Below are 25,615 nucleotides of genomic sequence, written 5' to 3'. Positions count from 1 at the left end.
GAAACACTCCCATTTACCACTGCAACAAAAAGAATAATATACCTAGGAGTAAACCTACCTAAGGAGGCAAACACCTGTATGCAGAAAACTATAAGACACTGATGAAAGAAATTAAAGATGATATAAACAGATGGAGAGAATTACCATGTTCTTAGATTGGAAGAGTCAACATTGTGGTAATGACTATACTACCCAAAGCAGTCTACAGATTCAATGCAATCCCTATCAAACTACCACTGGCATTTTTCACAGAACTAGAACAAAAAATTGCACAATTTGTGTGGAAACACAAAAGACCCCGAATAGCCAAAGCAATCTTGAAAAACGGGGCTGGAGGAATCAGGCTCCCTGACTTCAGACTATACTACAAAGCTACAGTAATCAAGAGAGTATGGAACTGGCACAAAAACAGAAATATAGATCAGTGGAACAGGACAGAAAGCCCAGAGATAAACCCACACACATATCATCACCTTATCTTTGATAAAGGAGGCAAGAATATACAATGGAGAAAAGACAGCCTCTTCAATAAGTGGTGCTAGGAAAACTGGACAGCTACATGTAAAAGAATGAAATTAGAACACTCCCTAACACCATACACAAAAATAAACACAAAATGGATCAAAGACCTAAATGTAAGGCCAGACACTATCAAAGTCTTAGAGGAAAACATAGGCAGAACACTCTATGACATAAATCACAGCAAGATCCTTTTTGATCCACCTCCTAGAGAAATGGAAATAAAAACAAAAATAAACCAATGAGACCTAATGAAACTTAAAAGCTTTCCCCCAGAAGGGAACCATAAACAAGACAAAAAAACAACTGTCAGAATGGGAGAAAATATTTGCAAACCAAGCAACTGAAAAATGATTAATCTCCAAAATAGACAATCAGCTCATGCAGCTCAATATCAATAAAACAACCCAATCCAAAAATGGGCAGAAGACCTAAATAGACATTTCTCTAAAGAAGGCATACAGATGGCCAAGAGGCACATGAAAAGGTGCTCAACTTCTCTAATTATTAGAGAAGTGCAAATGAAAACTACAATGAGATATCACCTCACACCGGTCAGAATGGCCATCAACAAAAGTCTATAAATAACAAATGCTGGAGAGGATGTGGAGAAAAGGAAACCCTCCTGCACTCTTGGTGGGAGTGTTAATTTGTACAGCCACTATGGAGAACTGTATGGAGGTTCCTTAAAAAAGTGAAAATAGAGCTACCATATGATCCAGCAATCCCACTCCCAGGCATGTACCTGGAGAAAACCATGGTTTGAATGGCTACATGCAGCCCAGTGTTCATTGCAGGGCTGTTTACAATAGCCAAGACACCAAAGCAACATAACTATCCATCAACAGATGAATAGATAAAAAAGATGTGGTACATATATACAGTATATACATATATACAGCCATTAAAAAGAATGCCATTTGCAGCAACATGAACAGACCTGGAGATTATCATACTAAGTGAGTAAGTCAGACAGAGAAAGACAAATATATCACTCATTTGCAGAATCTAAAAAATAGATACAAATGAACTTATTTACAAAACAGGAACACACAGACTTAGAGAATGAACTTATGGTTACCAGGTGAAAAGGGTGGGTGGGAGGGATAGACTGGGAGTTTGGGATTGACATGTATACACTGCTATATTTAAAACAGATAACCAACTAGGACCTACTGTTTAGCACAGGGAAGTCTGCTCAGTATTCTGTAACAACCTAAGTGGGAAAAAAATTTGAAAAGAATAAATACTGGTGTATGTATAACTGAATCACTTTGCTTTACACCTGAAACTAACACAACATTGTTAATCAACTATACTCCAATAGAAAATAAAATTTTACAAAAGACATTACTTAGTAAAAAAAAAACAAAAATCTTACACGTGTGTGTGTATATATATATATATATAACTGAATCACTTTGCTGTACAATAGAAACTAACACAACATTGTTAATTAACTATACTCCAGTAGAAAATAAAAATTTATGAAAGACATTATTTAGTAAAAAAAAAAAAAAAAATCTGCCATGCGTGTGTGTGCATATATATATAACTGAATCACTTTGCTGTACAACAGAGACTAAGACAACATTGTAAATCAGCTATACTTTAAAAACAATAATAAACTCAAAAGTTCTACCACTGTCTTTCAGCTTATATCTCCAAGTGAATCAGAATTCTTCAAACTCACTTATTGAGTCCCTTCCAGGGAGGGCTTCATGATGGCTTAGCTTCTAGGGCTATCTCTTCTTCTCAAGCTCCCTCTGTAGTCCTGCATACTCCCAGGATATCTTGATAAAATTGCCTCCTCCTTATTTTTACATTCACATATTCATTTGTATATTTATGTATGTATTCATTAGCATGATTTTGGACCCACATAGATTGTGGAATTGGAATCCAGCCTCAGGATCGTTTGAATGGGATAAAGATTAAAAGTTAGACTATGTATGTTTATGGTGCTTTATAAAAGACATAGGCCACTTTTACCACTTTGTCACATTCGATTCTTACAGAATCCTAGAAAGTAGGTCAGACAGATATTATTATCTCTATATAATACATGAGGAAATTGAGATTAAATGATTTTCTAAAATTGCCTAAAAAGGAGCAGAAAGTCTGCGTTTCAATCTAAATTATTCTCATCCAAATTACAGTATTTTTTTCTTGCTGTTGTATACCAACCTTCTTTATTTTAACTGAAGTATAGTTGATTTACAATGCATTCGTTTCAGGTGACTATATATATTCTTTTTCAGATTCTTTTCCCTTTTGCTACAAAATACTGGATATAGTTCCCTGTGCTATATAGTAGGTCTTTGTTGGTTATCTATTTTATATATAGTAAAGTGTATATTAATCACAAACTCCTAATTTATCCCTCCCCCCCCAGTTTGCCCTTTGGTAGCCGTAAGTTTTATAACAAACTTCTTAATTTTCTTCTTTCTTTTCCTTTTCTGTATTCACATTTTCCTTTGCCACACTTCTGTATTCTTCACCCCACTTCTTATTTTCACTCCTAACTTTGTCACAGTCTGCACTTGTAGCCTATAAATTCAACACATTATCCTATGGGGGTACAGCATGTCCATGGCAGTGGGTCACAGGAATGGCAGGCCAAGGGAAATCAAGTCCTCAGTTGAACTTAAAGTCAGTGTCTTCAAGAAGACCTGGCTAGGCATTAGGAAGGCAGATAGATTGTTGGGAGTTGAATGCAAACTTTTTAAAGAACTCAATACTAACTTAGTTTGATGTTTAGAACAGCATATTAATCCAGGTACTGGCGCTTTTCAGAAGTTAGGAAATCCTTATTTTTTCCTCCATGAGAGTCTCATTTCATCCCTCCACGTTGTCCTATGAGGGCATTCCATGCTTCAGATTACCCTAACAAGTATTAGGAGAGAATTAAAGTATTGATCATCCATGTGCAGAAAAAGTGTGATGGAGTCTTAATTTTCTGCACTAGTTCATCTGTCATTAGATAATTGAATGCTCTCTTTTGATACATTGCAAATTAGCAAAAGTATCTCCACTTTACACAGGGAAATCCACAGCAAGGGGCAACTCCTCAATAAAAAGAGGTGTGAAGTAAAGTGTAAGACAGCTTCTCAAGATTACAAACATACTAATCAGCTTGCCTTCTATGACTTTCCTTCAACCTCTTACCGAGTTGGGGGTCCAAGTTCTCAGATGGAGACTAATCTAATTTCATTCTCACCAACAAAAGGCTGTAATCAATCTCCCTGCTTCTGGCTAACTGTTCACAGTATCTTCATTTTACTCAAAATGGAATAAGATGGGAAACTCCTAATTTCTCTTATTCTGAGAAGCTGAACACCATGGTTTAGTTTAGCTCAACCAGGCTAGATGTAGCCAAGTTTTTGTGGGATTTTCAACACAATAAGAGGAATTATGAAATTTTCAAACCAAAAGTTAAGTGGCCTCATGATTTGTTTTTATAATACAGTAGACAACTATGGCTGGTTTTATAGACAGAATTCAAGTGGAATGACAATGGCGTTGATTAGCACCAGCATCTCAATAAGGAATGAGAATCAATTGTGTAATGTCCAAAAGGAAGAGAACAAAGAAGGACTATGGCATGTGTATTTCAGCTAGGACTTCTAGCCACAGTGCCTTATTTCCTTTGCTATCGTTAATCTACACTTCAAGACTAAACTTATTTCTACCTGTGTTTCCTTGCTTGGCTAAAAAAAAAAAAAAAAAAAAAAAGGCCTATTTAACACATAGTTTATCAATTTCAGGCTTTCAATGGCAATTCTTAAAAATCCCTGTCATTGAGGCTATGTGTAATTGTACTCTGTATACTCTAAAAATGGCATTTTCCCAAATTCTTTGCTCATTTTTCTTTCTCTTAATGTCATCCTTGAAAACTTTTTCTGTTATTTTTTCCCTCTTATGGGAAATTCAGATTTATGTTTTGCTATGGAGCTATGCTTTGCTCTTCACTGCTCTATTCCAAACGTGAAGAGAACTCATTTTCTTCTTTGTGACTATGTACATTCATATGGTCAGCCATCTGAAAATTGAAGTGGTGGATGGGCTTGGCCATTCAGACACACTGTTCTTTTGGGGGAATCCTCCTTCTCATGAAGGGTGAGCCCATTAAAAGCTTTTTTTTTTTGTTTTTTTACTACTTTTGGAAGTAATGAGACACATTACTCTGTGCAACTCAGCTCACATTTCTCCTTAGCTTCAAGATTGGTTCATGCCTAGAGACAGCTCTTCTGACAGTGAGTGACAGTTAAAGTCAGAAGTTCAGGAGGAGGTACAGTAAGATAACTTAGAAAAGAAAATTGTACTGCAGTTCAACCTTTACAGAGCAAAAAGTAACACCTCATGTCCAGAAAAGAGAGAGGCTTAGTTTTGTAATAAATCCAACATTTTTTCTAATAAACATGTTAGAATTTGTGAAATATCATTTAACACTTAATCAATATGCAATTTTTGAGTAATTGCTTTTCCCTCACATTATACCTGGTATTATAAGGATACAAAAGAATTCTTATTACCTGACCTCAAGGGAAAGAAAAATGACTAATACACTTAATATTAAACCATAACAGAAAAGAATAAATCACTGACATCCTGAATAGTATGGAAGATGTCATTGATCAATTAATTCAGTACATATTATTGAGCATATTGGTGTGGTAGTCAATGTGCTTTAATCCTGAACAATAGAATCTTATTCTGGCCTTCATGAGCATTCAATTTTTTTTTTCTTTTTCTTTTTTTTTTATTTGTTTTTTTTTAATTTTTGTTTTTTATTTTATTTTTTATTTTATTTATTTAAATTTATTTATTTATTTATTTAATCTATTTTTGGCTGCGTTGGGTCTTCGTTGCTGCATGAGGGCTTCCTCTAGTTGCAAGCAAGCAGGGGCTACTCTTCGTTGCAGTGCACGTGCTTCTCATTGCGGTGGCTTCTCTTGTTGCAGAGCAAGGGCTCTAGGTGCGTGGGCTTCAGTAGCTGTGGCACCGGGGCTTAGTTGCTCCTCGGCATGTGGGATCTTCCCAGACCAGGGCTCGAACCCGTGTCCCCTGCACTGGCAGGCGGATTCTTAACCACTGCGCCACCAGGGAAACCCGAGCATTCAATTTTAATTTAAACTTTCACGTGGAAGATGAACTTTACCTGGATCTACGTAGCTAAGAGTTGGATGAGATGGATGAATGTGAACTAACAGTTGTGGGGAACTTAAAATGTGTTCAGTACAATAATGATCACTTTCCATAGATGATATCATTTTATCATAATAATCCTACAAAATAGGTTTATTCTTTCCTTCTTACACGTGAAAAAATAGTTCGTATCAAAAGTGTATAGAGAAATATTTACAGAACCCAAGGAGAAATATTTACAGGGCCCATCTCTGTTATCACAGAGCAGGCAATGAAAAATGGATTAGAAGCTGAGAGGCAATAAATTGATAAAAGCACAACAGGTAACTAAATAAATGATAGACTGACTTTCTTTGGGTCGTGGGGATCCTTGGCCAGAGAATATTTAAAGAGGTGTTTGGAGAGATAGGCAGTATTGGGACTGATTTTGTATAGCCTTTATATGGTAGAAATGAAAAGGTTTTTTTTGTTGTTGTTTTTTGGCGGTACGCGGGCCTCTCACTGTTGTGGCCTCTCTCGTTGTGGAGCACAGGCTCCGGACGCGCAGGCTCAGCGGCCATGGCTCATGGGCCCAGCCGCTCCGCGGCATGTGGGATCCTCCCGGACCGGGGCACGAACCCGCGTCCCATGCATCGGCAGGCGGACTCTCAACCACTGCGCCACCAAGGAAGCCCGAAAAGTATTTTTAAGCCTTTAGGGAAACATGTTAGTTTTGCTGGTAGTTTTTTGTACCATTGCATAAAGTGCCCTGTTCTCTCAGGAGTCTGTAGGTTAAATATATTTTGCATCCTGTAGGGTGATAGTTTGAAACATTGGCTCCATCCAAATAGCTTGAGGTCATAATTTGCCCAGCTGGCCATTGTTTCTAATGTGGTTGTTATATACGAATTCATATATAACCCATGAATTAAAGGTTTTATCTCCTGTTCCCTTTATCTCACTTTTACCTGTCTAATAAAGCAGTCTCATTGTAGGTATCTCCTAAAGCCTGCTTCAGGGAGAATTTTCTACATATGCAGTTTTCTACAGAAGAATGTGTTTGGTATTAACAGATTAACTTTCTTCCGTGTAACAATAATCAAGTTAATAACAATAAAAACCACCTAAAAATCTCTATGGTGTTTACAGTTTGCCAACTACTTTCATGTATGTTACACCATTAGTAAGTCCACAATAAAAAAATAATTAGAATTGGAATCAAGAACTTATTTTTGAGTTCTTTCTGTCACATACTTCTTGTTTGAAGTCATTCAAATTGTTTATGCAATCATTCTCAGTTTTGTCATGTATAAAATAACTATAATAACAGATGCCTGCCTATGATAAGGATAAATAGGATAAAATTTTAAAATGCTTTGTAAATTTTAAAGTGTTTTATGTATGTGACTTATGATTGTCATTATTTTATGAATGAATATTAACTAAATGGCATATTGAAGTATTTTTATATAAGTAATTTAGGAAAAACTCACAAGAGACCAGCTACTGAGAAGAGGGAGAATAAGAGGGAGGGAGGGAGGGAGGGAGGGAGAGAGAGAAAAAATTCAAATAATTAACAAGAGATACCAAGATTGGTTGACATTGCTGGACAGTCTTTTGAAATTTCTGTTTAACCAGTTCATGAAATCAGGGAGACATAAACATGACACCCACTAAAAGTCCCACAGACCAGCATATTCCCTATGTCTTCTGAGAAAGTAGTTCTACAAAGTACGAGTTTATCCTTGTTGACTTTGCTGTTTCTTTACATTAAGGGGAAAGCTATTTAACTATAATACTTTAGAAAAATATGTATGTGTAACATAATAATAAAACAAAGTTGAAAGGCTGTATAGCAGGTATACCAGAATTACGAAGATGTGGTAATCAAGACAGTGTTGTACTGGTGTAAAGAGAGATGTATAGATCAGTAGAATAAATTGAGTCCAGAAGTATAGCCATAAATCTGTGGTCAATTTATTTTTGAAAAAATTGATATTGACAAAATTTTTGATGAAATTCATGGTAATGTAAAAGAATTAAATCCTCCTTTTCCAGTAATGTTTAATTTCATGATTAATATATGATTATATTATACTTACAAAAAGTATAGACACTAGAGAGAAGGCTCTTTTACCATGAACATCAGTCCTCTCCCTGTTTCCCTAGAGGGAAACATTAATTTGGTTCTGAATATTCTAGATCCTTTGAAATTTATTTATACACACACACACACACACACACACACACACACAAGTACACATACTACCATGCTACTTATATTGTTCTGTATGTTAAATGAACAACAGATCTTGCATATTTGTACAAATTAGCACAGTGAATTTACTTCATTCTTTTCTACATAGTATTCCATAGTACAGGTGTAGTACAGTTTATTACATGATTCTTGTATTCATGAACATCAGTTTTTCTCCCACAAATGTATCTTGATTACATATAATGCTTCAGGAGTGCTCTTGAAGAAGTTTCCTTATGAGTTGGAAAGTGTTTTTTTCTGGTAAAAATACAGTTAAATGGAATTTCTAGGGGGTGTACTATGTGCAGAAAGCTATTTCCAAATTCTCCTCCAAAGTAGCTAAGCTAATATGTCCTCTCAGCAATGTGTGAGAGATGTCTATCCCTTTAGTATCACTAAAACTTAATATTATCAAAATTTAAATTTTTTACAGTCTGATGGGTAAGAACCTATTTTATTGTTATTTATTTGCTTTCTCTGATTACTAATGAGGCTGAGTATTTTTCACGTGCTTCTTGTTTGGTAATTGCATATTCATAGCCTTTGTTAATATTTTTATGGGGACATTTTATTTTTTCTTAAGGATTGTAAAACTTTTTCATATGGCCTATATTATTATATGAGAGCCCTGACCATAATGAGCATTGCAACAAAGAATTTCATAGCTGAAAGATGCTGAAGCCATAGAGTTCTAGTCCAATTCTTTTGCCTTTACATTTGAGGAAATTAAGATGACGAGAAGAAAGAGGGGTTCCCACATGTCACACAGTGAGTTTAGTGACAGCATCTGGTATTCAAGCTGGATTTCTTAATGCCCAGCACACTACATTATACAGACAATTTTGAATCAGTGTTAGATATAAACTTATTCCTATATTACATTTAGTAACCTAATATCTAAACAGTGGAATGTTGTCCCACAAAAATGTTGAAGTTCAAAAATTACCTGATTTGGTAGACAGGGCATTTAAAATACTTGAAATTAAAATAAACTACAATAGAGGCAAAATCAAATGACTTGACAGAGTCTATTTCCAATAGTTCAAAGTATATTATCAAGTTCTAACCTAATGTCTTATCCATTTAAAGGATCAATTTTATTCTATTATTTTAAAAGCAGGGAAGAGTAATTTGAAAAAAAGACTAGGGCATCTAAATTTTCTCGTACTCTGTAGAGGTTAGAATAACCCTTAACCTAGCAGGATAAAGCATGGAATTAAAAGTAGTTTATACAAAGGATAAATATTCTCTATAGACTCTAATTTCTTTTGAAAGTTGCCAACTTACACTGGAATTTCTAACAGCATTGTTGCTACATACTTCAAAATAACTTTGGGGAGAGAGTAGAAGGAAAGTTGCTTAACATTCACATGACTGGCTCAGTGCCATAAGTTGCACATTGTTTTTGTCTCATTTATTGAAGTTAAGGTGTAGTTTGAAATTTAAGGTAGTTTTGAAGTTGAAAGACAGCCAAGTAAATGAATGCATCCCATGGCTAATTTTAAAGTTACTGTATATCTTTCACAAAAAGTAAATTAGAGAACATAGTTATCCTCCTAAGTCACTTCAGTGATTCACAGCAGTGTCTTTACCAAAGATATTTTGACATTTCAGAACCATTATTATTAGATGATTATAATAATAATGAAAACAGCAGTTCTCATTTATTGAGGCCTGTCAATATTCATGACATTGCGCATGGGATTGGAAACTCAATCAATGAGCTGTGTACTGTCATTAGTACCATCTACAAATAAAGCAGCCAAACTTAGAAAAAAGCTAATAAATAGGAAACGTTTCTCCATTGCTCCTTTTGAATTCTGTAACTTGTCTGATTCACTATTTCAAATATCAAATATTAAAGTATTTGGTGTTTCCTACCTTGCAAAATTCTCTATTCTTCTACTTTTCCCTAATCTCTCATTACACAAAAAGCCACAAATAAAATAAATGCATATTTAACAAGTTAAACTCCTTATATTTAAGAAACCAAACTCCTGCCATGAAGATAATGCTAAAGAAAAATAATGGCTTTATGGTAAATATAAATAGGGTAAGTTAAAAATTTTTCAGTATTGAGAGTCATTTAGAGTGTCATAAAAACTATAATATATCCTTATGGGATGTTGGTATATTTTGATAAAGATTATACTGAAAAAAATAATTTCGGAATGATAGTTCCTTGGTTAGAATCATTTTCAGCTCTAAATAACAGAAAAGCTAACACACTAATGCATCCACATATACGAAGTTTTTGTCATACAAGATGTTTTTGAGAGGTGAGTTATTACATAAAGTTGATTTACTCCTCTCTGCAATGGTTTTGGCTATTCTTTCATGGTTACAAAATGAGTGGGGAAGCCCCCATCATCCTATCCATATTTAAGCAGAAAAAGGGGGATCATCTGCTTCTGTTCCCTTCACAAGGGAAGAAATCTTTCTCAGAACCTCTCCAGATGATCTTTGCTACTTGCACAGCAGGAGAGTGTGGGAACTGAGGAATCTTTTGTCCTAACTTGCTTAGGTCAAGTGTAATCTATCACCTGGGGCTGCACCAATACAATCATGCTTCTGTTAGCCAGGAAGAAGTGAGGGGATAGATGTCTGTTAAGAGGTTCTCTTGTTCAAAGTAGTGTGAATATATTTCAGCAAAGAAAATACTGTGATCTGTAGGGCTTAAGCTCAAAAACAAGATGCATACGATAGACACCATATTGTAGTAACATTGTATAACTGTCAGAGTCAGACACTCTGGAGTTGTATAACCTTCAACAAGTTGATCAGTCTCAATGAGCCATAGTTTTTACAGAGATAAAAGTACTTGCCTCAAAGAATGCGGTATGAATCATCTGAGAAAATGCATGTGTCATTTCTGGCCTCTATTACATGCCTGCATTAGTTACAGAAAAGCCAGCTGTTGTAACAGACTTTAAAATTGAATGAAGACTCAAACTTCGTAGATGACTATTTGGTATTTACTTAATAATCAGATGTGAATATTCCCAGTGGCTCATGACTTCCCTCTATGAAGGACCCATTAAAAAACCATCATCCATTTATCATTTAGCTTGACCATGTAATGAGCCTTATACTCTTCCACATCTAGCTGGTAGAAGAGAAAACACGGGACAAAGAAGACTATTAATTCCTTAAAAATTTTTGCCCCCAAAGTGATACAAATCAATTTTGCTCACAGCCCACTGATGAGAACTAGTAACATGGCTTCACCTGGATGTAGGGAGCACCCCAGAAATACAATCCCTGCTAGATAACTCCCTCCCAGGAATAGACACACATTCAGGAAGAGGGAATATACATTTTGATGGCAACTAGTCATGCCTTCTACAATGCCCAGTAATTATTAGATGTATATTCCTTTCTAAAAGATGTAGATTCTAAGTGAGGGAAGCAATATGAACTATCTGGGATGAGTGCAGTGTGAGCCATATGGGTGGCTGATGAATGTTCACAGGAAGGAAGCACAGTATAGTAGCTTCATGGATTCTGAAGTCAGATCGCCTGCCTTCCAACTCCACCAATTCCTTGTTGTGTGATTTTCGGTAATTTGGAAATTTCTTTATAAAAATGGGGTTAGTAAAATTACCTAATCCTATACAGGTTATTTTGAGGATTAAATACTAATATATTTAATTAAAGCTCTTAGAACAATAGTTACTGGCATACCATATACTGTATAAGTACTGTACAGTATTTATAATGGATTTTGTTTGATTTCTGGAATATATATATACACACACATACATATAAAAACATATATATACACACACACATATGCACACACCATCAAGTATATAATAAACATTAACAAAGTGTAAGAGATAATGAGAAGCATGTTAAATAGTATTTGCCTGTCTTAGACTATGGGGCACACCAAATCCTCAGACGTGTAGAGTTACACTCAGAATGATAAGGAATGGTGCCTGCTAGACTGGAAGGGTCAGGAAAGTGTGTGTAGAGAAGGTGATTTGTGACAGAGCACTATGTAGCAACCAAGCATGGAGAGCTGCTTAGGGGTGGGATATCATTCCAACAATGTCTTGAAGAAGAAAGGAGATTGGAGATAGAATTTGAAGGAGAAGATATTGTTGGATATGAATTGAATCATATATGAAAGGAAGTTAAATGCCAAAGGAATTTTCCCAAGAGAATTTTCATTTTTTACTGGACTCATCTAGGAAAGGATAGTATGAGAGGATATAGGAAAATGATAATGGTGATATTGACGCTGATAACTTTGTACTTAAGGCAGAGAGAACTTAAGACAACTTGTAATTGAGAACTAGAAACAGTTATAAAAAAGCACTGAGGACCTAGAGTTTGAAATTGAAAGTGAATGCTAAATGAAAATCTTTAAGACCTCTTATAATTAATTATTATGATTTTAGTGACATCATTACCTATAATGAATATTGAGCAAAATAAATATATCCTATATAGTAACCACATAAATAGATACATCTAACTTTTTAAAAAAATTAAACAGTATTCTTTCATGTTGGTAAGAAAATTAATATCAGTGTGTTTTGCCTTTTCTCAATAATCAGCTATTTCTCACCAAGGTGGGATCAGAAGTAATTATATTATGAAAGTAGATAAAGGTTTACAGTCAGAAAAATCTGGCTTTGAATCGTGAGTTCACTAAATTACATGTGATATGGGTCTATGTTACTTAACCTACATATTATTTAGGGCGTTCTATCCTAAAATTATTAGAAGCTCTTACTAAAAATATATTGAGACAAAATGAAAATTTATTAATCCATATAATACATTCAAAAAGAGAGTCTAGCAGCACACTCAAGGGTTCAGATTCTCCTGATTTTTCTACTTTGCCATCCTCTCATAGTTGCTTTCTGTCTTAAGAGTGTCCCCTCCTAGTCATAAAATGTGTGCACAATTCCACGGCTTTCATCCTCACACAGTTACATGAAAAGCTGGAAGAGAGGCCATCTTTTCTTTGGATCCCTTTTAAGAGTAAATAAAATTTCTCAGACCACCCAGAAGACTTCGCCCAATGTCTCATAACTAAGTTACATTCCTTGTGTAATGATCACGAGCAAAAGGAACGATATTATTATGATTTTTGAAGAATGCCACAATCTTTTTGATCTATAATACTTAAACTACAAAAAATAAGAGTATTGTAGCTACTATAGGTGAGACTATAGTTGTGAAAATATTTGGATTTTTCCATAATTGTCACTCCTTATAATCTATGGGAAAAGGAAAAAAAATTCCTACATCACACACCTCTTGTCCACTCTCAGACCTATTAACTATTTTATTCAAAGTGCCTTTAAAGGAAAACCAGTCTCCATATTTTGCTGCACTTCCCAGGGAGGAACATACTTTTAAATTATTCAGCTAAATGTGATGGATAGGAAAAAGGAGAAACACATATAAGGCTTCCTGTCTGAGTTCAAACCCAGTGTGCAAGTGTTTTGATTTATATCTGAATCGTGGTTCAGAAAATAACTCAGTAATATATACAAAGTAAGTGGTCAAACTAATATACTGCTCTTAGGCAGGAAGCAAGCCATGCTGTGGAAGAAGACAGCAGAAGCATCTCCTGCTACCTCTGTGAATAATATCGTCTAGCTCGAGCAATCCTTCTTTCCAAAAAATTGGATAAAGATGCTCTTAATTCCAGGGTTTTAAATTATGCATGTGTAGAGGTATTTTTTCCTCATTTAGCAAACTCTTAATTGTCCTCTCCAATGGCAGCAGTGGTATATACCAGCTTTTTGGATGAAAATAGAAACTGTTGAGAAATTCTTTTGGGTGATATTTGGGAATTTATACTTATTTTGGATCCTGGCACCTGCTCTGCTCTTATGGTAGGTGGATTTTGTAATTTGGAGTGAGTTGCAAGTGTTAGACTTGCTTAATGATCTAGAGAGACAGAAGGGATTGACCTACAAACTGGAAAGTATTTAGGATGGCTGATAGCTCCATGTGTGCGTGTGAGTGTTTTCAGGCCTGGTAACATCCATGCCTAGGGCTACCTAGCAATGTATTGCTTGAAGAGCACAGAAAGACCTACATGTGTTTAGATCAAGAGTTTAGTTTTTAACCCCCGCAGGTTTGGATGTTTCATGGTTTGAGGGAAGCTCTCGGACTATTTGCCAAGTTTTCATTTTGATAAATTCTTGTTGTTCTGGGCAACTTGCAAAATGGCTATGAATTCCACCTACCTTCATGACAGGAAAAAGATAGAAATCAAAGGCTGAAAAGATATAGAGCAGTAAACACAGTAAACAAAGACCAGAGTAAAATGTAAGCCATTGTTTTAATGCCTTATATATAGTGTTTTGCTATCACATTGGTTAAATACACCTCTAATCCCCATGGTACTATCTTTGACTCAGAGCCTTGCCTTACCACATACCATTCTGCACTTGTTTACAGTATGAGAGCTGAGACAAGAAGGCAGGCCATTGCCTTACTGGACCTCAGCTGGGAAATTTTACATCAGGCAATAAATTTTTCACCAATCTGTGCATGTCCACAAATAACCACAAAAAATGCCCCAACTATAGATTTTAGAACTGTAAGTAAATTTTAGCAAATAGGCAAATTTGCAAATATGGAATCCATGAATAATGAGGATTGTAAATGAGTGAATATATACTTTTAAATTGAGCCATTTTGGAGGAGAGGCTGACATTCTCTCTTTTTTCCATTTGTTGCTGTTGTATTTGCCTCACTCAAGAAATTGCGGTAATTCTTACAAAGCTGCATGGAGGGTGGCATCATTTTAAACTGGAGGGAAAAAGGCTTCTGAGTGGTTGCCATGTAAAAGTCACTGAAATAATTCTGGAGGTGACTAGCAATTTAACCAGTCATGAGATATGGTTCAGAGCTTGAGAAACAGTAGAATGTGGCAGTTAAAACGTAGGCTCCAGAATGAGAAATATTGAATTTACATCACAAACCCACTACTTCCTAGCTGTGTGATTTTAAGCAAATGATCTAACAACTCTAATCTTCAGTGTGCTTATCTGTAAAATGGAAATAATGTTAATAATGTATTATAGTGTTGTGAGGAGTAGCTGAATTAAATTAGCACACAATGTAAACGTGTTCTATCACAGAGAGGTTTGTTCAATATTTTTAAGCTATATCCATGTATTTGAGATGTATGTTTCATTTGCATTTTCTTGGTGCAGTTATTAATGGTACTCTTTCAATCTCAAAATGTCCTAGTTTGAATGATTAATTTTATGATCAATTTGCTAAAATAAAAAACTTATAGTTCTTTATTTAGATTGGCACTGTTTGTAACTCATGTTGTCAGGATTGAATGAGACAATATAAGGCAAAGCCTTATTTGAGATCTATGAGAACAGTGCTGTAGTCAACTGTTAAGTAGGCCTTCACCATGGCAGAGAGAACAAAAGGCACATATGCCAGCATGTTGCCATACTGGGACTAAATATGTGGTAAATCAAGATTTTCATCCTTTATTTCAGTTTAGGTTATTTTTGTCTTGTCACTGTTATAAAATCCAAGTCCAGGGAAATCAGGATTGTCCTAGGAAAACTGAGATCAGTAGCTACCTGAAAGGAAGTGTACTTGCTCTGACTAGATTTTTAAATTTACCACCTCCAATTTATAGGAATTAACCAAAGTTGAAAGCTATTTGTGAGCTTCCATAAACACAACCATTTTGTAATTAGTCCCTCCGGAAAGAGGAGCAGTATTGGGTATCAGAAGGTACCTTGCAGTTAGTAGAGGTAAGATTTTGTTAAATAGTTGTCTTTTAGTGGGTAAGTAAAATGTTGTTAAACCTAGGAAAGACACTGTAAGCAATCAGTTGATCATGTCTGTTTCAGGGATGAAGTTTTCCTTTTTTTATTTTAACACTTTCCCTGCTATAACCGAGCTAATAACTTTAAGATGCCACAAAGATCTCAGGGCATTATTTAGATGGATCTTCTTTGGGGGAACATATGTTTTTCTTTCGTGGAAGCTTAATATTTTGTAAGTTTTTGGTTATGACAGTTTCTTAACATTTCTAGAAAGTGATTTCATAGCAAAAGAAAAGAACAAAATACATTTTCCAATTAAAGCCCACTTTGGTCTTAAAAAAGTGAATTATTTTTCTTCAGTCAAGTTACTGAAGGAATTTGGAGAGTAAAAACCACCTAAAAATAACAATAAAATAATGGATAAATAGCATTTTAGTCATATAACAGAATTCCATATGACAGATAAAAGAAATGAGTTAAATATGTATAGATAAACAATGATAGTTTAAAAAATGATGTTGAGGAAAATTATGGATACAGGGGCTATTTAAGTAAAGTAAAAACACGAAATACTATGCTATGTATTTTTCATGAAATCTTATATAAGTAGATAATTTTTGATAAAATATTAAAAAATAAATGTAAAGGGCAGCTATCAAATAAAGGATAACTACTCACCATATAGAAAAACTTTCTCTGAAGAGCAGGAGATCCTATTGGGAAGAGAAGGAAAAGGTGCTTCAACTTGATCTGTAAGGCATCGTTTATTTTGTTATTGAGTGGCCTGAAGCAAATTTGGAAAACATTCCTCAGAAACTTGAAGGAGGATCCAGACAGGGCTGGTGCTCAGAACACTGAGGAGATGGCACAGGATGACTGCTCCCTCTAGGACTTCTGAGAGAGGATGCTAAGGCTGATTGTGGGAGTGCTGCAATTCAAATGCTGGAGACTGGGAACAAGTGCTGATGCTAAGCCGATGCTGATAGGAGCAGCAAAGCAAAGACATCCCTTCCTTCTCCCACCTTTCAGTCTTCCTCTGGTACCTTCTAATGGCAAAACCTAACCAGAATTTCCTTGGAAGATGAGTCTGAAAATGTGTCTGATTCCAAGCATTACAGAGCAGAGTATAGAAAGTGTATTTATTGCTGAGAGACAATTGATAATTGATAGGCACTGTTTGTAACTCATGTTGTCAGGGTTGAATGAGACAATATATGCAAAATATTGTACCTGGCACATAGTCTATCCTTAATAATTTCTAGCTGAAATAAATAATAATCAAATACTTAGCAGCTATTTATAATGCAAAGAATCTCAGTGAGTTCTGTGGCTGACACACAAATGGTACACAAGCTAAGTATCTATTGCTATATAAAAAACTACCCTTAAAATACAATGGCTTTGTAACAACAGTCGTGTTATTTCATCTTATGAATTTGTGGATCTGGAGTTTGAGCAGTTCTCAGATGGCTGATTCTTCTGCTCCACGTGTCACTGAGCAGGGTCACATGATGGCATTCAGCTGGCAGCTGGGTTGGTTTGGAAGGGTCAACATGACTTCACTTTTTATTTGGTACTTCGTCAGAGAGAGCAGAAAGGCTGAGCTCAACCAGGTGATTTTCCTTCTATGTGTATTTTCAGGGTCTCTCCATAGGCCCCCTCCAGAAGGGAGCCTGTTTACATGGCTGCTCAGTGCTCCAAGAGATACAGACTGACAGAGCAACACACCATTCTTCTGATGTGTTAGTTTTCCTATTTTACAAAACTTCTGTTATTAAAGTACCTACTCAGCCATCGTCAAAAAGTCTGAAAACAATAAATGCTGGAGATAGTGTGGAGAAAATGGAAACCTCCTACACTCTTGGTGGGAATGTGAATTGGTTCAGCCACTATGGAGAACAGTATGGAGCTTCCTTAAAAAACTACAAATAGAATTACCATATGACCCAGCAATCCCACTACTGGGCATATACCTGGAGAAAACCATAATCCAAAAGATACATGCACCCCAATGTTCATTGCAGCACTATTTACAATAGCCAGGATATGGAAACAATCTAAATGTCCAATGACAGATGAATGGATAAAGATGTGGTGCATATATACAATGGAATATTACTCAGCCATAAAAAGGAATGAAATTGTGCCATTTGCAGAGACGTGGATGGACCTACAGTCTGTCATACAGAGTGAAGTAACTCAGAAAGAGAAAAACAATTATCATATAATATTGCTTATATGTGGAATCTAGAAAAATGGTACAGATTAACTTATTTGCAAAGCAGAAATAGAGACACAGATGTAGAGAATAAACGTATGGATACCAAGGGGTGAAGGGTTGGTCAGATGAATTGGGAGATTGGGATTGACATATATACACTACTATGTATAAAATAGATAACTAATGAGAACCTACTGTATAGAACAGGGAACTCTACTCAATGCTCTTTGGTGATCTAAATGGGAAGGAAATCCAAAAAAGAGGGGATATATGTATACGTGTAGCTGATTCACTTTTCTGTATATCAGAAATGAACACAGCGTTGTAAAGCAACTATACTCCAATAAAAATTAGTAAAAAAAATTAAAGTACCTACGTCCATACAATGATTATAAGGGAAAACATTCAGACAGAGGGGCATGGTCCCAGAGAAAGGATAAAGATGATTTTACTAGAATGTTTTCTGTACAGTGGACACAGGGACTCTTCACCCAGAACCCTCTCAGTTCTGAAGGGTTTGTTGGTCCAGCTTCTGGAAGTGAAGATCCATGGACAGCCTTTGGCTATAGGTTCCTTCAGAGATAGTCTTAGCTGTAATCAGTTCACGAATAGTACCCTGAAACAACAGGGGCATGAATGCAGTGCTTAACCTGCAGGAGCCAAGTGGGCACAATTATTGTAATGAATGGCATTAGGGAGTCCTGACCCACAAAGCATTATAGAGATGATTAATAGGACCTGGAACCCTAGGAACAAAATAGAAAGGAAGCCAGAAAGGAGATCAACCATCTCCCCTGCCTCACAAGTGCATTCCCTTTATGTTCCCCTTAGATAAGATCCCCTTAGATAAGATAAGATTTTGATAAGGGGCTTATCAAAACCTTTTTCTTTTGGTTTGAATTTACCAGTCTGGCCTTAGCCCAGGAACCCCAAAGCACTCCACCCACAGACTCTGATACAGACATGTGCCCCAAGTCCTATCTTTCTCTCTGTCTGCACTCTGTCTTGACCTCCCTATGTGGCCCCTCAAAGCATGCCATGTACTTCTTCCAGGACCTTCCTCCAGTAATAAACTTCTCTATTTCAGTTCCTCTTGTGGTCTGTTTCTGAACTGCAGTTCACAATCTGGCACCCTGTGTTCCACTTAAGTATTAATTTGGTAAGTGTGTTAACACTAGCCAATGTTATTTCTCCATTCTCTGAATATATAGTGGGAATAGACCTAATTAGTAGTTAGCACAGGCCCACATAAGGTCCTTGGTCTGTAGAGTAAAAGTTAACATAGTAGCAAAGTCCAAGTGAAAGGATCTTTCCTCCTGTCTTTCTCTCCTAAGCCAATAAAATAAAATAAGGACATTGTTATCCTTGGGGATGGCAGAAACTAATGCCACTCACATAGCTCTAAAGTATGCAGGTGTGGTGACACTCATCCTAGTGCTGTTTAATTTACCAATCTACCTTTTGTTAGAAACTAGGTGGAGCCTGGACAACACAGTAGACTCAACTGGGGTCACAAACTCAATGAAGTAGTGGCCCCAACTGTAGCCCCCGTGCCAGGTATGCTATCTTTGATTGAGCATAGTAACACAGTCTCAGGTGTGTGGTATGCTGTCTCTAACTTAAGGAATAATATTTCCTTCCCTGTTAGAAAAGAGAATCATAAATAGTTTGTATTCACATGGAATGGACAACAATATACATTCACATTTCCCCCCCGCAGGGCTACCATTGTCTCATTCTCCTTCATAGTATATTATGCTAAAGAAGCTTGGACTCTCTGGACGTCCCACAGAACAACACAGTGATTCACTATATTGATTAATCAGATGGAATAAGCATGAGCTGGTTACCATTTTGGAGGTGTTGGTAAGACAAATACCCTTCAGAGGGTGGGAGATAAAGCTTATGAAGTTTCATTGGCCTGTCATGTCAGTGACATTTTTAGGGAGCAATGGTTATGAGCACCCTGGGATATTCTATCCAAAGTGAAGAATGAATTATTGCATCATTTATATCCCACCACAAAGAAGGACATGTTGGAATTCCCTGGAGGTCCAGTGGTTAGGACTCAGAGCTTTCACTGCTGGGGCCCAGGTTCAATCCCTGGATGGGGAACTAAAATCCCATAAGCCAGGTGGCGTGGCCAGCACAAACAAACAAAAAAGGACATGTAATGTCTGATAAGCCTCTTCTGTTATGCAGGCAGCATATTCTTCATGGAGGAATATTGTCCAAGCTGTCATCTTTGATTGGAACTCAGAAAAGGAAAGCACTCTGCAGAAGGACCAAGCTGTGATACAATAGCCTGAGTGCTTGGGCCAGAAGATACAGAAGATATTGTACTATTTATAGTATCCATATGCAGATATTCTCAACCTTGTACCTAATAAGAGAAATGAACATTAAACTATAGTAAGATATCAAAAAAAAATTTATAGTATTAATGGTGGAAAATGAGGCCACGGTGAGTTTATGGCAAACCCCAATGGGAGAATCACAACATAGACTCTGTGCCATCTGCAGAGGAAAATTATCCTACTGGTAGAGATGAAATGTCAGGAGATCATGCAGCCACAGCTCTCCATCATAAGTTGGGTTCTGTGAGAACCACGAATCCATAAGGCTAGTCACGTTCAGGAAAAATCCATTATAAGATGAAAGTGGCACGTTTGGGACCAAACATGAGCAAGACAAAGGTAAAAAACAAGCTATATAAGCAAGTAGCTCAGATTCCTGTGTATATCTACTCCTGTTCCAGTAGCACCTCTTTCTCAAATTAGGAGAAACTGTGGGCTCTCTAGAGTTAGAGGTCCTAGTTCCTAGAGGAGGAACACTCCCATTATAGCACATAGCAAGAGTCCCACAGACTGGGAGAAAATAATTGTGATTCATTTATCAAATGAACTTGCATCCAGAATATGTAAAGAAATACAATAACTTAATAATTAGAATAAGAATAACTCAATGTTAAAAAATGAGCAAAAGATCCTACCAGGCACTTCACATGAGAAGATATATAAATAGCCAAAAAGGAAAGGAAATTATGCTCAATTTCATTAGTCATATTCTTAAATTCAAATGAAACCATGATGAGATACTACTACACAGTGATTAAACTGGCTAAAATGTTAAGAAGATTGGTCATATCAAGTGTTGTTGGAGATGCAGAGTGACTAATATTCATACACTGCTGGTAGTAATGTAAAATGGAACTGGAAAAATTTGAGTTTCTTAAAAGTCAAACATATATCCCCCATATGCTCCAGCCATTCTACTCCTAAGTATTTAAATAGAAGTAAAAACATATGTCCACCCAAAGACTTATTATGTATTGATACAAAGTTCATAGAAGATTTATGTGTAATGGCCAAAAACTGAGACAACCCAAATGTTCATCAGCAATAGAATCAATAAACAGAAAACACATGCTGTACTCATAAAACGGAATACTACTTAGCAACAATAAAAAAACAATAATTGATTCATGCAACAACATTCATACTCAAAAGCATTATGATAGGTGAGAAGAAGGTAGGCCAAAAAAAGTATATATTCTATGATTACATTTACATAAAATTCTAGAAAATTCAAACTAATCTTTAGTGTTAGAGAGTACATTACTGGTTGCCTAACAATGGGAGTAGAGGAAACAATGGATTACAAAGGACCATGAAGAAAATTTGGGGCAAAATGAAAATATTGATTATCTTGATTTTGGTTATTATTTTATAGATGAATACTATTTCAAAACTGATAACACTTTCTATGACTACATTTATATGAGTACTTTATTCTTCAATTATTCTTCAATACAATTTTAGAATGAAAGCTGAGAAATACCAGATATTATAAAATCCCCCAAAATCATCAGAATATTTTTATTTCTGAACTGCGTGACACATTTTACTTTTTCCCTACAATTTTGCCTCGTAACTCTTTGATCTCCTTTTCATATAATAACAATTGTGTAGTATTACTTTTTAGAATTGAAAAGTAACTCAGGTTTCTCTCTAGAATGGTTAATCAAAAAAATTTTGATAGTATTGAAGAATTTCTTTAAACCTCACAACTCATTAACAATCTAAAATTTTTAGATTAATTAGCAATTTTTGGGAAGAAGTTTCAAGTTGCTTTCATATATTACCTCATACAGAACTATTTACTATTTTTAGTGCTGTTACAGGTTTGTGACCTACAGACTCAGGAGTTCTGACATATTCTATTTTGCTATCAAAAAGAAAAAAATAAAACTGTGGTGCATTATAATTGCCTATGTTGCATTACAAGTGTATTCTTGACAGAAGAGAATTTCTGTTTTGACAGGGCATGGATGAAGAATACTGGGTGGATATTCCCCTTAGAGTTTCACATATCTAATGATTGGAAAAGTTCTCCAGAGAAGGTAAGCTCCTGGGTTCATAAATTTTAAACCTTTTTTCTGCTCCAATAACCACATGCTTTTGTTGCCAGACACTGTAGGATGCCTTGATATCATAGAATGACCTCTGGCTTTGTGCCTCTCTGTCACAATGCCAGATGAGTTAACCCAGTGTATGGTATTCCTAGAAACGGTCTATGGAAACTAAAACATGATGACTAATAATAACTTTGTAACATAAGGTAGTGACTGCAAACCACATAAATACATCCTGTTAAACCTAAACCAAGTGTATGTCTATCATTTATTCTATCTCATAACTGAATCACAAAAACACCTGGGGCCACTCCAAAGTCACTTGACACAAAAAGAATTGTAATGGAGGAGAGAGCGAGTGGAAAGAGGTACCAGTGGTAACCATTTGTGGTTAAAATACCTCACTTTTGTGAAATTTTTCTGTATGATATAGTTATATATTGTGTATTTTATATATGTGTGTAATATACAAATACACACATAAAAATGTATGTGTGTGTGTATATACACACAGGGTGTAGATAATGAATTATCTTCAAGCTATCTATTCTCACATATCCCTTGGGAACATTTTTGTATATTTTGAGAAGTACATGTACCCTAGTATGAATAGATGATTTTTTTTTTTTTTTTTTTGGCGGTACACGGGCCTTTCACTATTGTGACCTCTCCCGTTGTGGAGCCCAGGCTCCGGATGCGCAGCCTCAGCGGCCATGGCTCATGGGCCCAGCCGCTCCGTGGCATGTAGGATCTTCCTGGACCGGGGCACGAACCCGTGTCCCCTGCATTGGCAGGCGGACTCTCAACCACTGCACCACCAGGGAAGCCCTGAATAGCTGATTTTAAGGGTCCTGTTGGACACAAGCTGGGTCAGGTTTGAGCTACAAAAGGAAATGGAAAAGCTTGGGCTTGGAGATAATTCATTGTATACTGAAATGTTTTAAAGACTCAATTCAGGAAACTTAGAATGCCCTCTTTCTTCTCTCTACCTACCTACACACACACCACACACACACACACACACACACACACACACACACACACACACACACACACACACACACACACACACACACACACACACACACACACACACTCTCCTATGGAGAAGTATTTTTAAGCTATAGAAACTTACTCTGGCTGACTTAAGAAGACAAGGATATGTATTGAAAGAACTGCCAGAAAGGTGACTGAGCCTGGCTTGGAGAATAGGTGGGACTGGGGAGGTATGCAGCATTGAAGAACAATGACAAAATTATGCCACTAAACCAATTCAGTGTGCGTACTTACTGCTGTGAAACCCTGGACTCATCTTGCAAACCTGCCGTATGTTGATTCTTGACACTGGAAGCTGCCACTGCTGACCCAGGAAACTCCTTGTTGCTGCCACTGATGCTACCATCACCTGCATCAAAATGTGCTCCCCATGATGCCTTCTCCCATTGTGTTACTGTCTCTCAGTTCCAAGTTTAGAGGTAATACATTCTAGGTCAAGTGCTCGTGCCTTTGAGGCAAAGAAAATAAATAAATGAGCATCTGGCATCTTCAACATCTGTTATTAAAGCCAGGCTCTGCCTTTTTCTAAGATTCACATGGTGAGGAATTCCACAAATGTAAGAATGGGACTCAAATTCTGGGCCACAAAAAAAAGATGATAAAGACATAGGATCAAAAAGAACACAGTAGCTCTTAGCCTTCTGAACAATGGAGACCTGGACATCTATCCTCTTCTTCTACTAAACAAAAAAGTAAATACAAGATAAATGTGATTCTTACGTGCAATCATAATTAAGGTCTGCTGCTATTTTCTGCTTTCTGGCTGTGCCCCCTCCCCACACAAGTTTCCTCATTCTTGACTTGACACAAGGTTACTCTGAGAAATAAGGCTAAAAAAGAGGGACTTGATATTTTGGTTGGGTTAGATGGTATCTGTTATGGGCTGAATTGTGTCCCACCCCCGAATTCATATGTTGAAGACTTAAGACCCAGTATCTCAGAATGAGACTGTATTTGGAGATCAAGTTATCAAGTTTAAAGGAGATCAAGGTAAAATGAGACCCTTAGGGTGGGCCCTAATACAGTCTGACTGATGTCTTTATAAGAAGAGGAAATTTGGACACCAAAAGACACTAGGGATTCATGTGCAAGACAAATGTCATGTAAAGACACAGCAAGAAAGTGACCATCTCTGAGCCAAGGAGTGAGGCCTCAGAAGAAACCAAACCTGCCAACACCTTGATCTTGGATTTCTGGCTTTTGGAACTGTGCGAAAATAAATTTCTGTTGTTTAAGCCACCAAGTCTGTGGTATTTTGTTATGGAGCCCTGGCAAAATAAGACAGTATCCAAGTAAGTACTGGTGTGGCTCTACATTACAATGTGGTAGAGAATAATTTGATGTACGGGGGCAGAAGGATATATAGGGAAGCAGCTAATAAACTCTTGTGATAGAAGATAGTTTTCTAGTCCACATGGCCAGATATCAACAATTCATAAAATGAGGCAACAAGAATGTAAGTTTCCAGAGCTAAATAATAAAGTAAAAGAAACCAATGCAGGGAAGTGTCAGAAACAACCATGTCCAGCATATGAAGCCACAACTTTACCACAAGTTATTAACACAGCAGTTTTTCCTCCAGAGCCTCTGGAAAATTTGATCCATCTTGTTAATCAGTTTTCAGAGTCATGATATAAATAAAAAATTCAGTAGTATATCTTATTAAATAAAGGAAACCAAGAAGATGTTTAATGAAAAGGGATAAACAGCTGGACAATTGGGATCTTTTAAAGGACAATTGGGATCTTTTAAAGGAAACTTGCAATGTATTTACATTCCAAAGACTCAGTCACATATCTATTGTGGCTAAATCATCTGATAGTAAAAAGAAAGCTTCATGAAAATAAAACCTGATGACAGTGTAGCTCTGAAGATTCACTGCCCTTTGGAATAGAACAATTTGCTGAATCAATAGCAATAGCGAGTATGAGTCCTCTAGGACATTCTAGCCTCACTGATAGAGAAGAATACAGTAGTTGGGTTCACTGGTTATGCTGGTGGTGTTTATTGTACTACTCACTATCATACATTATACATGTAAAGTTAGGAGATAAGAAATATAACTAATTATCAACTTCTTCAAAAATGTAAAAGTATGGAAAGTTCCATTTTTAACCACAAATACTCAGTTTATTAAAAAGTAATAATTCTACTTGTAATAATAGCAGACTAGCTCATATTGAATTTATCTACCCCTACATAAAAATTATAAACTCTGGGGAAAATATTTAGAAACAACTACTTTGAAG

General features: G+C 36.3%; 1 long non-coding RNA gene across 2 annotated transcripts in view; it reads right to left on the bottom strand.

The window, feature by feature from the left end:
* The window catches only part of LOC137205665 (uncharacterized), a 61,180-nt gene extending 44,593 nt beyond the window's left edge, over positions 1-16,587 (bottom strand). The window contains exons 1-2 of one of the 2 annotated variants that reach the window (XR_010934245.1): positions 16,354-16,587; positions 10,883-11,009 (exon numbers count right to left, since the gene is read on the bottom strand). This is a non-coding gene — a long non-coding RNA (uncharacterized lncRNA). The remainder of the gene's footprint in view (positions 1-10,882; positions 11,010-16,353) is intronic. The other variant, XR_010934246.1, reaches the window with a different exon arrangement.
* Positions 16,588-25,615: the final 9,028 nt, after the last annotated feature.

This window comes from Pseudorca crassidens, chromosome 14 (assembly GCF_039906515.1).
Source record: "Pseudorca crassidens isolate mPseCra1 chromosome 14, mPseCra1.hap1, whole genome shotgun sequence".
In the NCBI taxonomy this organism is placed as follows: Eukaryota; Metazoa; Chordata; class Mammalia; order Artiodactyla; family Delphinidae; genus Pseudorca; species Pseudorca crassidens.
This window is presented reverse-complemented; position numbering and strand designations above follow the sequence as displayed.